This window comes from Tachypleus tridentatus, chromosome 10 (assembly GCF_004210375.1).
Source record: "Tachypleus tridentatus isolate NWPU-2018 chromosome 10, ASM421037v1, whole genome shotgun sequence".
NCBI classification, from domain to species: domain Eukaryota; kingdom Metazoa; phylum Arthropoda; class Merostomata; order Xiphosura; family Limulidae; genus Tachypleus; species Tachypleus tridentatus.
Window position 1 is genome coordinate 115,868,527 of NC_134834.1, and position 14,734 is coordinate 115,883,260.

General features: G+C 33.9%; 1 pseudogene across 1 annotated transcript; it reads right to left on the reverse strand.

Annotated features, from left to right (window-relative positions):
- Positions 1-1,743: 1,743 nt before the first annotated feature.
- On the reverse strand, positions 1,744-14,734 carry LOC143228460 (protein obstructor-E-like; annotated as a pseudogene). The gene is made up of 4 exons (XR_013015335.1): positions 14,497-14,734; positions 4,023-4,217; positions 3,266-3,455; positions 1,744-1,973 (listed from the first exon to the last, which is right to left on the reverse strand). The product of XR_013015335.1 is annotated as a protein obstructor-E-like (transcript).

The window sequence follows — 14,734 nt, forward strand, 5'->3', positions numbered from 1 at the left end:
AGCTGTAGTAAAAATATTAGTCAGATAGCTAACTTGAACAAAATACATGGCCTACCTAAAGCTGTAGTAAAAATATTAGCCAGATAGCTAACTTAAACAAAATACATCGCCTACCTAAAGCTGTAGTAAAAATATTAGCCAGATAGCTAACTTGACCAAAATAGATAGTCTACCTAAAGCTGTAGTAAAAATATTAGCCAGATAGCTAACATGAACAAAATACATGGCCTACCTAAAGCTGTAGTAAAAATATTAGCCAGATAGCTAACTTGAACAAAATACATGGCCTACCTAAAGCTGTAGTAAAAATATTAGCCAGATAGCTAACATGAACAAAATACATGGCCTACCTAAAGCTGTAGTAAAAATATTAGCCAGATAGCTAACTTGAACAAAATACATGGCCTACCTAAAGCTGTAGTAAAATATTAGCCAGATAGCTAAGATGAACAAAATACATGGCATACCTAAAGCTGTAGTAAAATATTAGCCAGATAGCTAACATGAACAAAATACATGGCCTACCTAAAGCTGTAGTAAAAATATTAGCCAGATAGCTAACATGAACAAAATACATGGCCTACCTAAAGCTGTAGTAAAAATATTAGCCAGATAGCTAACATGAACAAAATACATGGCCTACCTAAAGCTGTAGTAAAAATATTAGCCAGATAGCTAACATGAACAAAATAGATAGTCTACCTAAAGCTGTAGTAAAAATATTAGCCAGATAGCTAACATGATTTTTTTTCATAAGCATTCTCAAAACTTTAGCCAAATTGTAGAGGATTTCTTTGAATAACTTTGCACATGTGGCTTATATTAACACCAAATGAGATTCATGACTGTAGGTTTACTCTATCAGTGTACCAAGATTGATAAAAATCCATAAGAGTTAAGTATGCTTTTCTATGAAAAAGTTTCTGTAGTTTTGGTTCAAATTTTTAGAAAAGGGAAAAAACTCAAGCAAAATTGAGTATATCTCAGGAATGTTTTAATGAATTGTTTGGAATTTGATACGTGAAGTAAGAGTCTAGTTGAAGACATCCATGAAGAATGTTTGGGCTACCACAGTTCATTCTACAGAAGGTAGGAACTGTTAAATTATCACTCCTCTTAACAGCACACAGCATCCTGTATCAGGTTGTTTTAGCTGTGTGACACATTACTGTGTGTCTTAAGATAATATACTATTCAAAGTAAAATGTGTAATGGAAAAATAAATTATCTATGAGTTTTACATATAAAGGAAATGGCTGTAAATATTTTACAGTAAATTTTATGGTATATTTTTTAACAGTGTAAAACCATCATTAAAGATTGAGAAATAAGGATTGCAGTGTCCAAAGATAACGCTCTGAAACAATCATAAAGTTAATCCAGCCTTCAGTTTGGAGTTTGGTTTGTAAAGAATATGAAAAGATCATATAATTAATTAAACATTGTTTAGTGGCAATTGTACATGATTCATATAACATTCAATATTAATATGGATACACAATTAAAAACATTTTAAACGAAGGTCGACTTTTTGGAGGCCACTGATTGTCCTTAATGAAAAACGTTTTAATTGTGTGCTCATTTTAATGTTGTTTGTTATTTATCATGTTCATTAACTCTAGTCTTCCTCTGATGTTCACATGCACAGATAACTATAGATTAATCTCTGCTAACTATTTCACAATATCAATAACTTTGTAAAGGGGACAAGCTAATGTTATTTTCAACAACAAAACACAAAACTCACCAGCCGGGAACATTGACAGAGTAGTCACACTTCAAGGTCACTTCATTAAACACTTGACCATATTCACATGTTTGCAAACGAGGTAATATCTTTGCTCTCGTTGGGTCATCGTAGGTCGAAACACAGACAAAGTATCTTCTGCAGTCGTGTGGGTCAGGATATTTTGGGTTTCCATAGTTTTGGATTTCATCATAAGTGGAGACAGGGCAAGTGAAGCCAACAATGGCTGAAGTCACACAAAACAAAAGAGCGAGAAATTTAGCAGTAGCTTTTTATATTTTAGAGTTTTTTAGCAATATCTTTATATTCTTAGTGAATTGGAAACAAATGTGATTAATTATAATTACAAAGTTAATAACTTTAGCCTAGTGTACTTATTTTATGGCTTTAAAACACAAGAATTTACCATCGAAATTAATATACTCAAAAAACAACAAAAGGAAGGCTATAAACAAGCCGACTTTGGTCACCAAATGTTCGAAAACGACTTAAAATTCGTTGTTTTATATATAAACGTGCATTTTGCTCTTACTGTAAACTTCCTTAACTAAAGGAAAATGTCTGAAGTTCAAGAATCATATTAAGATTTTATGATCAGAAAATTCACTATAATATAACAAAAGAGTTAAGATACCATAAACGTAAGAGTGCATTTCTTTTAATTTATAAAGCTTTTAATATACATCGAGAAAAGTATTGTACAAATTTGATCATCTTTAGACTGTTTCGAAAATGTAATTAATCATATTAAGCTTCTTCATAAGTTCGGTTAGCCTACATTGTCAGTTCTATATTTTATACATAGGAAACTTAACATTCTTGAATAAGTTTCATTATCAATTCTAAATATTAAATGGAGATTGAACGTACGTAGTAAAAACAAACGACAAACACTCACTTAACGTCAAATACAAATCATATGAAACTATAGACCTCTGGTGGGTCATCAACAATCAAACTGTATTTAAAAAATTAAAAACGAAACATAAGAACAATAAACTATCAAATTCGTGCAATTCTTTAAATATTTATACTTTATGAATGGTAAATTCAATACTAAGTTTCGTGTTTACAAATGGTGTATTATTTAACAATATCTATGTTGTTGGATCTCTTGATCCTGTTCATCATGTATTATTTATTTTACTATAATTGAAGTTTCTCTTTATTTTCCCTTTTTTAAATTAATTTTTCTCTTACGTATTTTCTTCCCTTAAACACACTTTAACTCTTTATTAAACTGTGGTTACCGGCACCAATCATCACGACCATTTTCATTCATTTTATTTGTTCCATTTTAACTTCATGTCGTATCATTTAACCTTTAAAGTATCACGCCATCTGTCTTTCCCTATATGCATACTAAAAATATTCAGTTTAATGTTCAAAATAAAATTCAGATTATATTACACATTATAATTTTAACACCCATGCGAATAATGTTCAATGTGGAATATAAGAATGTGCCAGTCTAAATTGTGATAAGTCTTGGCATTGAAGGTGGGTTTCTTATGTTACCTTCACTATCACAACCATGAACCTGGTCAGGCCAATCACAATATCCTTTCTCGTAACTGTAGGCTAGACCTTCTGGACAAGGGAACTCAAAGGCTTTTCCATCCACACACTTCAAAAAAGCGCGTGCAGTCACTCTCATGAGGATACTCGCCCCAGCGACGTGGACACCGATCTGTGGGTTGGGGTTGTTCTAGAGAAGGTATTTGTTTTATTAATGCTGTGGTTGATAATCCGAATAAAACAACATCGACTTTAAAGATCAAACCAAACTTAATAAATTCATCTACTTAAAGAAAAGAGAACTCATTGAGATAGGTTACAGATAACGAATACTTCCTAGAAATAGTTCACAGTAACTCGTAGAGGTAGTTTACAGATGATGAAGAACAACGTGAGATAGTTCACAGATAACGATCTCCTTGCGATGGTTTATATAAAACTTGAGGAAAAGTCTATATTATCATTTTATTTACCTTATCAAAAAAATAGAATAAACAAAAGTTTAATATTTCTAGCATTGAACTAAATATAGGAAGGCTGTAAATGTTTTTGTATATTCTACTTTTTATTTGGGAAAAAAAAGATATTTCTATATATTCCATTTGAAACTAATTACAAAATTAAGTTATAAAAAGTTTTGTATATACTTGATTGTAAACAAGTAATAATTTTTGTACATCTTGTCTTTGTTAATATATAATATATTACATTGAGTTTATTATCTGTTATATATTTTTTTTGTAAAATCCACACTTACGAAGTTGCGGCCTATCGCTGCAGTCTACGTCTCGTATGGAGTCACAACGTGGAGAAAGGTACGAATCGCGAGCATTGAAGGCCAAGCCGTCTGGACATAGTCCTTCTGTCAGAGTACCGTTCCTACAGATAAAGTAGCTGTCACACTGCTGTTGGTGGGGAAAAAAACCATTGGCTTCGTGACATTGACCATTAGCTGTGGAAGCAAAAAATATGTTCAAACTTTATACATTTTATTTTAAGTAAATAATCTTGAACAGCGTAATACCCGACTAGAAAGACAATAAATCAAAGCACGTCACCTGGTAATACGTAAATGTACACTATAGAAAAAGAAACAAAAACGGAAAAGACACTAGTTCAACGTATATACAAATAACGGTAAAATACAACTGTACAATGTAATACGGTATTACAATAGTAAAGATACTGATTGAACACTAGCACGCCATTACCAAATTACCGTGAGATTTGTTTGCACAGAATATTTGTATTTATAGATAAACGTATTTCGTTTAGAGACTAGTGCAATATCTGAAACACTAAACGTAACTAATTTTGCACCATAGTATTGTTCTAAACCAGGAGTCACCAAACTTTTTTCACGGGGGGGCCAGATTACTTGGGGAATGAGAAGCGGGGACACATGATCATTATGTTCAATACTCATAAGCTAGAACGAAAGCTCTCTGTAAAAGACTTAACACTAAGTTTAGAATGCCACATTAGCCATGTGGGAGTAGCATGCAATACATACATATAATAAAAAACAAACAGAAATACAACCAACATTTTTATTTAACAAAAGGTTATCAAAGAAGGTGACATTAGCAAATGCAAATGTCACATCGCACATAATGAGTACATATATGAATTTCACTAAGCCGCAAAAAAGTTAGTGAGATTTATGAAACTGGCATTTGGCTTTCAAAATATCTTCAATGTTCGGTTTTGAATTGCTGCATCCAATCATTAGAATTGCTTTCAAATGTTCATCAGTCAACCTTGATCGATGTACCGACTTCACATACTTCATTTTTGAAAATGCTTCTTCACAGACATAAGTTGTTCCGAACACTGATGCCATTCCAGATGTGAACTGCTTAAGCTTTGGAAAATCATCTTCAGGTGTGCAGCTGTAAAATTCAATAAGTTGCCCCTCTCTGTGTTTTGATTTCAACAAGTCATTTCCTTGCAAATCGATGACCTCCAGCTGAAGTTCCACTGGCACGTCATCAATGACACAATTAAAAGGATTCTGAAAAAGGACAATGTCACTTTCGATTCTGTTGAGATCCGAAAATCTCTCTTAAAATACTTATTTAAATTACCAATAATCTTTCTCTGAAACTCCAGGTTGACATCTTCTGTGATTACAGCATAAACTCACTGAAACACTTAAAATGAGAGAGGTTTCCTCCTTCCAAATGTGCTTCAAACAATGACAGCTTTCTCCGAAATCTTTTAATAATTCTATAGAGATCACAGACACGCTTATTCTTCCCCTGAAGTTTCAAGTTCAATTCATTTCTGTGGGATGTGATGTCAACTAAAAATGACAACTTTGACAATCAGGTTGGATCCAACAGGAGTGGATCGGCTCTTATTTGTCGATAAGAAATATATCTATTTCTCTTCTCAGCTTATAAAAACGAGACAAGACTTTACCGCAGCTGAGCCACCTTACCGCCGTGTGATAAGACAAGTCACAGAAATTCGAATCAATTTCTTCAAGAAACGCCTTGAACTGGTGATGATTAAGTGCACGATCCCGAATGAAGTTCACTGCAGAAATGGCTGGTTTCAGTACACAAGAAATATCTAAGTCTTTTCCACAGAGTGCTTGCTGATGTATGATGCAGTGTATGAACAGAGCGCTTGGGAGTTGAAGATCTTCCAACTGTTTCCTGATCAGCCCCACTAGACCCTTTTTTACTCCAGTTATGTTTTTCCTCCATCAACTGTTACACCTCTAAGCTGATTCCATTGAAGGTTATAGTCTTGCAAAGTGTTATGCACTTCCATGAAAATGTCTTCTCCAGCTGTTCTTCTGTGCATACTGCAAACTGATGCTAACTTTTCCGTGATCCGAAAGTCCAAATTAACTCCACGAATGAACACGAGAAGTTGTGACGTACTCGAGAGATCAGTAGAATCATCCAGTGCTAGAGAATACCACAGGAAGTTTCTAGCTTTTTGGCGTATCTGTAATGTGATGTTATCTTCAAGTTCTTCTGCTCTCCGTACAACTAAAGTTGCTGAAAGGCTAATACTTTCAAAGAAATTGGCTTTTTCAGGACAAAGTTCATTTGCTGCTTCCATCATACACTCTTTGATGAAGTTGCCGTCAGTAAAAGGTTTTCCTCGCTCTGCCATCCTATGCACTATTTTGTAACTTGTACGAGTGACAGATTCATTTTCAGCAAACTTTCTCGTGAAGAGATTCTTTTGAGATTCAAAAACACGTTTTATGGATTCAAATTTCTCAGAACGGAACTTTTCTGAAAATTTCAAATATGTTGATAGATGTTTTGTTTCAGAGTGACGCCGATGATTGTATTCTTTCAAAACGGCAACACTTTCGGTGCATATCACACAAGTATCTTTCTGGTTTCCACAAAGAAGTACTTTTCTCCCCATTCTTCATTGAAAGCACGAAACTCAGAGTCCACTTTTCTTCTTTTAAAAGCAGTCATAACGATGGGTGAAGAAAAACAGGATCTGAAAATGAAAAACACAGATCGCTGTGAGAAAAGTATTGTACTGGTCCAAGAATGCACAAACAAAATATATTGAAACGTACGTTTGCCACGACACTTACCTAAGAACGAGTTACGAAAAGCGCATAACCCGACTACTAAGAGATATAAGCTTGCTGAAGCGGTAACCCCAGGCCACTGAATTTACAAGATGAGTTGATAGGACGAGGGTTAAGTCTGTACTTGTTTTCAAAATCCTAATGCTTTCATAGATACATGCCTCGATATGGATAAACGGGCAGCAAGGGTGAAAGAAGAATTTTCCTATTGGTTAAAAATGCACGTGTGAGCCTTGTTTCTTTCTATCATAACGTCTTTTGTTTGCCAGCATAAAGCGACTATCGGTGTGATTTATTTTGTTGTGACAGTCGGACATTTGATGAAATGTCACTTTTTATTTCCAAGCGGCTAGCTGCTGGCGGGCCGGACAAAATGACCTCGAGGGCCGTAGTTTGGTGACCCCTGTTCTGAACTATATTTTCAATGTTTTAATTTAGATGTTAGCCAGATGGCGGACGACATTAAGTTCAATTAAATAAATAAATCCTAGAAAGTTTAAAATGATGATAACATCAATAACTTAGTAATTTCTATTAATATGTAAATATAAGTACATCAGTACAAGTCAGTGAAATGTTGCATTAGAAGCGAGTAAAGTATTTATCTTTTAGTGTTAACAGGAAACAACAGAACAATAACTAACGTTATCAGTGATGTCGAGAAAACCCACTTGTAGAGAAAAATATATATGTTAGAACGGTTTGGGTTGAGAAAATTTTTTACGTAGAGGAGCGAACAACGGTCATCCTCAGGTTCACAAAGAAAGGAAGAGATAACTGACCGGAAGCTGACCACATGTTTGAAAGAGGTTGTGTTACTAAGTGACGGAATGTAGAGAGCGTTCTTAGATGTTTGAATATATAATTTTATATCATTTATATTTTTATTATTATTTGGGCCTGGCAACTATTCGTTGGTACAAGAGTAGCCCAAGAGTTGGTGGTGGGTGGTGATGACTAGCTGCCTTCCCTCTAGTCTTACACTGCTAAATTAGGGACGGCTAGCACATCCTGTTGACGGACGACCAAACATTTCACCGTCAAGTGTGCGAGAATCTGAAAGGAGGCTAGAAATTGATCCTAGTTTCGTCAACGTCATTATTACTAGTGATAAGTCACAGGTATATAGCCATCCCAGTGGAAGTCTCCATCACCACCACGTCCGAAAAGAACACTGCAGTCTCGATTAAATATGAACACAATGTTGATCATGTTTTTTAATGTTGGAGGTATTCATCATGAAGTCGTTCCTCATGGCCAAACAGTTAACCATGTCTTTTATAAAAAGGTCGCAATTAGCTTGAGGGAGAAAGTTAGAAGAAACCGCCGTAAGCTGTGGGAGAATGGTTACTGGTTTCTTCATTATAACAACACGAACTGCTGTGGCTGTTAAAGTATTTTTGGCAGAAAGAAACATTCCTTTGATACCAAACATCCCTGTATTTTCCCGATCTTGATAAAAAGAAACATTTCAGTGATACCACACATCCTGTATTTTCCCGATCTTGATAAAAAGAAACATTCCTTTGATACCACACATCCCTGTATTTTCCCGATCTTGCCCCTTGTGATTTGTTCTGTTCCCAAAAATCAAAATTAATTGAAATGAAAGATATTTGATGACATCCATAATAATGTGGAAGTAGAACATAGTTACATAACAGTTGAAGACTTCCAGTATTACTTCTGAAAATGGTAGGAACGATGGAACAAGTGTGTGTCAGCTGGAGGAGATTAGTATGAAGGTGATAACATACAATACTGATGTATGTACATTATTCTTCGGAATGAAAGTGTGGTCTGAGGACTTTTTGATCACATCTCGTATGTTAGTGTAGAGAGTAACCTCTTACAATAGGCCCGACTTTCTTAAAGATCAAACGGCGAACTTAACAATACAAATTAACGTAGAAAGGAACCAACTATCAAATATTTGGTCTTGTACAGTTTCAAACGGTGATCTTAAACAATACATATTATTAAGAAAACCCACTTGTAGAGAATATATATGCAAAAACAGTTGTTTGGGTTGAGAAATATTTTACGTAGAAGAGCGAACAACGTTTCGACCTTGTTCACTCTTCTACGTAAAATATTTTCTCAACCCAAACGAGCCGTTTTTGCATATATAATACATATTACTGTTGAGACGTGGCTATGAAATCTCACTACTAGCTGAGTCCCAGGGACAGACATCTAACCATTCTGTGCTTGTTATAGTTTTCATGTTATAACTTTCAATACTGTAGGTATATCTTTAAGAATATTTGCTGGTTATCGGCAAACATTACAAGACTTTCATACAAGTTTTTATCAGGTTTAAATAGTTTTAAGTAACGGTTACCTCGTACATGTGCCTTTTCAAAGACACAAATTAATTTTCAGTTTTAGATTAAAATACTTTTATGCATCAAAAACTTGTAAAATTTCGCATAGGAATCTTTATAACCTTTAGATAATTATCAAAAGAAAAACCTACAAATATTAACTGTTATTTTCACTATTCTATTTATGTGTGGATTTGCTCTGTTTAACTGACTTCGTTATCACCATAAATTATGAGAAAATAAATATAAATTAAGTTCTTCTTCGTTCTGGAATAACTACAGATTATAACGCGAAATCACAAATGTTTAATTCAAATTGCATAAATCTCATGACATTATACATCTATATATATTGATTATTTTTATTTATTGGCCAATTGGCTCTGTTTAACTAACACTGCAAAAGTTGCGATGACGCGGCGTACGGTCTCTCGTGTTACCATATCCAATAGCATAAAACTGGTCTGTCCAAAGTGATCTGTCACAGGTTTGTTATAGTGAACCAGTATTATGTATAATGCAGTTACACTTCGGGTATAATACTTCACATATATATTATTACTATTTACAAATAAATTCTTAAATCTCAATTATTTTTCTTTGAACATGGAACAATAAATAGACAAGTATAGAGGACTGATCTCCCGTGCTTACAAAGTCTACTCGTTTGCCGCTTGCTGTAACTTGGTAAGCCTTGTCAAATTTAGCAAGTAAAACAAAATGGTTTTGTAGGTTTTATATATGCATTTTGAAACAGCAAAAAGTCATAAACTACTATATCAAAATACCATTGAAATCCACTATAATTCATCACGCTTAATAAGTAAGCTATATTTGAATCTAAACATATGTGATTTATTGAAATCCAAAACTTCTTAATTTTCAGCTTCGATTCTACCATGAAAAATAAAAAGTTTTCTCGCGTAAACACTTTCCAGAGCCTGAGAAATGTGGGACATATTCTGAGCTTTCGACTGGTTATACATAAGACAAAGAGCGAAATGAGGTGGGTGGAGTCACCTAGGTTGGTTTAGAATAATATATCAGAAAATATAAATGATAAGAGGTTTTTATTTTATATTCTAACTTGTCAATATCAGTAATTTGAGTTTTTAATTAGTAAGAAATTATAGACTTTGTATTACGAAATCACAAATGTGTAATTTTGACTAAAATATATTTTCTTAATATTCACTTTCAAATTAAGTAGTTAACTAATGTGTAATACTAATATTTTAATGACATTGTACAATATAATACCAAACTTATTCATCCATAAAACAGTAATTCAAGTAGGGTCAGTTGTTAACGAAACAGGAGTACTTGTCAGCTTATTTAATAATTGTTAATTTAACTAAGTAGAAGTGACAAACTTTAATAGAGTCTAGTTCACGTGGCATATCTCTGTCGACAGGAACTAGAACCGATTTTAATGTTGTTGACACAATCAAATAAAATTCTACTTTGTTCGATAAGAAAGGAAAAATAACTGAAAATAAATAAAGTCTTTTAGTTGCTTAAATAAAGTTTGTTTGTTTTGGAATTTCGCATAAAGCTACTGGAGGGCTATCTGTGCTAGCCGTCCCTAATTTAGCAGTGTAAGAATAGAGGGAAGGCAGCTAGTCATTACCACCCACCGCCAAGTCTTGGGCTACTCTTTTACCAACGAATAGTGGGATTGACCGTCACATTATACACCCCCACGGCTGGGAGGGCGAGCATGTTTAGCGCGACGCGGGCCTGCGACCCTCGGATTACGAGTCGCACGCCTTACGCGCTCTGCCATGCACTTAAATAAAGAAAAGCTAGTTTATCTTACTTAGGACTGGTTCTAAGTGACTAACGGTAACTACGTATAAAAACATAACCATAATTTCTAATAGTTAAATAATTTAGTCACTATATTCTGTAGAAATAGTAACAATTACGAAGTCACGTAACCTAATCAAATCTGTTAGTAACATAACAATGTTTATCGTGTTATTTGAAGGCTTTGGCAGAAATAATAATTATATGTACTAGTTGGGGTATCCGCTAAATATGCAATTGAAAATGTTTGTGTATTTTCCCATGAACCTGCGTATCAGTTTTGGCGAATATCAATGAACATTTATGGCCCGGCATGGCCAGGTGATTAAGGCACTCGACTCATAACCTGAGGGTCGAGGTTTCGAATCCCCGTCCCACAAAACATGTTCGCCCTTTTAGCCGTAGGGCTATTATAATGTTAGATCAATCCCATCTATTCATTGGTAAAAGAGTAGACCAAGAGTTGGTGGTGGGTGGCGATGACTAGCTTTTTTCCCTCTAGTCTTACACTGCTAAATTACGGATGTCTAGCGCAGATAGTCCTCATGTAGCTTTGCATGAAATTCAAAACAAAACAAACCATGTACATCCCGCGAAGTACTAAGATGGACATACAACAGAAAGTGCTATTATATTTCTATAGATGACGCTAGTGCATTCTATCCGTGTGTAACATATTAATGGCGTCATATCTGCACCATGAGGATGTAGAAAAATAAAGTTCTCCATGACGGGAAACGGAAGAAACAATGAAAATCGTGACCCCTATTGCAAATCTATATGTGCACCTGATAAAAATTTCGCGAAGTTGGGGGTTGCACATTACGAAATAAAAAAGTGTTTTTAGTATCATATGAGCAAAAGTTCCATTGTAGTATGATAGTCACTTGATGTAACACTCAGCTTTTGGTAGTAATAACAGTTATATGTATAGTCATATGATTTAATGGTTTGGGCTTACGGTAGTAATAACGATTACCTCTGTAGTCACATGATTTAATGATTTCGGCATATGGTAGTAATAACAATTACCTCTATAGTCACAAATGTGTGTTGCACTTTACCAGCAAAACGAACATAATTAAACGTTTCATTATTCTTTACATAGAAATCTAAACTCAAATTTTATACAGTGTATCGGATTAAACAATAACTGTTATTATACATAAAAATAGTTTAGTCGATTTAGTTTCACCGACCTAATTCATGACCAATATACAAGACATACGTGCTTGTAATGTCGGTCTCCTGATTTTATACAGCCACACCCTTTATAAAACAGCCGAGTTGCACACTTAGAGGTTATTGATCCCTAACGAAATATATTTAACCTACTTATTAGAGAAAGTTTAAATGTTATAACATGTGGCAGTAAAGTTTTAACAACTAAACTGGTGACATTACATAACCTTGGAAGATCAACATTTACCAACATCATTACCAGCCTTTACCAGGATATCATTTTGTAAGAATTGCTTTTTCACACAACCGTTAGCCCCCCGCTAGTACGGCGGTATGTCTTCGGATTTACAACGTTAAAATTAGGGGTTCGATTCCACTCTTTGGGCTGAGCAGATTGCCCGCTGTGTCTTAGCTATTAGAAAAACACACAACCGTTAATGATGTTTTGTTGTCTTTCAAACTTTGCATACTGGAAGGATTTGTACATTTTGATAAAAAGTTTAGAAAAAACGACCTTTAAACTCCGGATAAGTATAATAAAAAAACAAACAACGTTTCGCCTTGTAGCTTCATCATGGTTAATATACACAACGTTAGTTAAAAAGTGTTATATAAAGATCGTTTTTCTAAACTTTTCATCGTTAACAATGTTGACAAATATTTTGGAGCAACCTTTCCTTTAGCGTCTTTAGACTTCCACATTTCTGAGGAATAATAATGCAGTTATTTGTTTGATTGATTGGTAACTTTCCAACACTAACTTGTGTTAAAATTCCCATTATTTTGTGGGAAACATTTGGAAATTATAATATTAGAAATAAACGACTTTATAACACGAAAAATGTTGTTTTTGCTTTATCACACTCAAGGCTTGACTTTACAATTTTTATTGAACGTTCTTGACGAATATGTAAATGAAAATATTTAGTTTCTAATTACATAAAAACAGTATTTTTGGTGTTTATGAGGTCGTTTGTATTAATATACACCAATATGAACTATAGAAATCAAATAATGGTGGAAATTTTACTCCTTGTTTTCCTGTTTACTTTATTCCTTGTCCTGTGCACCGGAACACTTATTTCATAGTGAGTTGTAGAAGATATTTATATTTATCGTGGTAATGTAAATGTTTATAGTCAAATACATACTGGTATCCAACAACGTTTATTAACTTGTTATGTTAAGAGACCTAGACAAATACATACTGGTATCCAACAACGTTTATTAACTTGTTATGTTAAGAGACCTAGACAAATACATACTGGTATCCAACAGCGTTGATTAACTTGTTATGTTAAGAGACCTAGACAAATACATACTGGTATCCAACAACGTTTATTAACTTGTTATGTTAAGAGACCTAGACAAATACATACTGGTATCCAACAACGTTTATTAACTTGTTATGTTAAGAGACCTAGACAAATACATACTGGTATCCAACAACGCTGATTAACTTGTCATGTTTAGAGACCTAGACAAATACATACTGGTATTCAACAACGTTTATTAACTTGTTATGTTAAGAGACCTAGACAAATACATACTGGTATCCAACAACGTTTATTAACTTGTTATGTTAAGAGACCTAGACAAATACATACTGGTATCCAACAACGCTGATTAACTTGTCATGTTTAGAGACCTAGACAAATGCATACTGGTATTCAACAACGTTGATTAACTTGTCATGTTAAGAGACCTAGACAAATACATACTGGTATCCAACAACGTTTATTAACTTGTTATGTTAAGAGACCTAGACAAATACATACTGGTATCCAACAACGCTGATTAACTTGTCATGTTTAGAGACCTAGACAAATACATACTGGTATTCAACAACGTTGATTAACTTGTCATGTTAAGAGACCTAGACAAATACATACTGGTATCCAACAACGTCGATTAACTTGTTAGGTTAAGAGACCTAGACAAATACGTACTGGTATCCAACAACGTTTATTAACTTGTTATGTTAAGAGACCTAGACAAATACATACTGGTATCCAACAACGTTGAGTAACTTGTTATGTTAAGAGACCTAGACAAATACATACTGGTATCCAACAAGGCTGATTAACTTGTTATGTTAAGAGACCTAAACAAATACGTACTGGTATCCAACAACGTTTATTAACTTGTTATGTTAAGAATATTTTTGCTACAAAACTTTGATTAATCTTCATGAATCACATTTGTAGTTGATGTACTGAGATATTTATAAAGTGATGTTACGGAATATTTTTATATGATATTATGAAGTATTTTATATCATATTATCAACTATTTCTAATATGATAATTTGAAATATTTTTAAAACAAAATTTGCTTACCTGTTTTTAAAGCTACAGCTAAGAGGATAAATGCAAACAAACGTCTCATTGTATGAAGTTTTGTTATCCGAAATAAATATTGTAAAAGGTGAAAGCAGCTACTAGAAAACTATTGAGAGCGCGAGCAGATCACGTAAAAAATACAGATCATCGTTAGAAAGTTCAATATAATTTGTGATTGGTTGAACTCGCACATGACCGTATTTCAACTTGATCACCGACTGCAGGGCGTACTGGC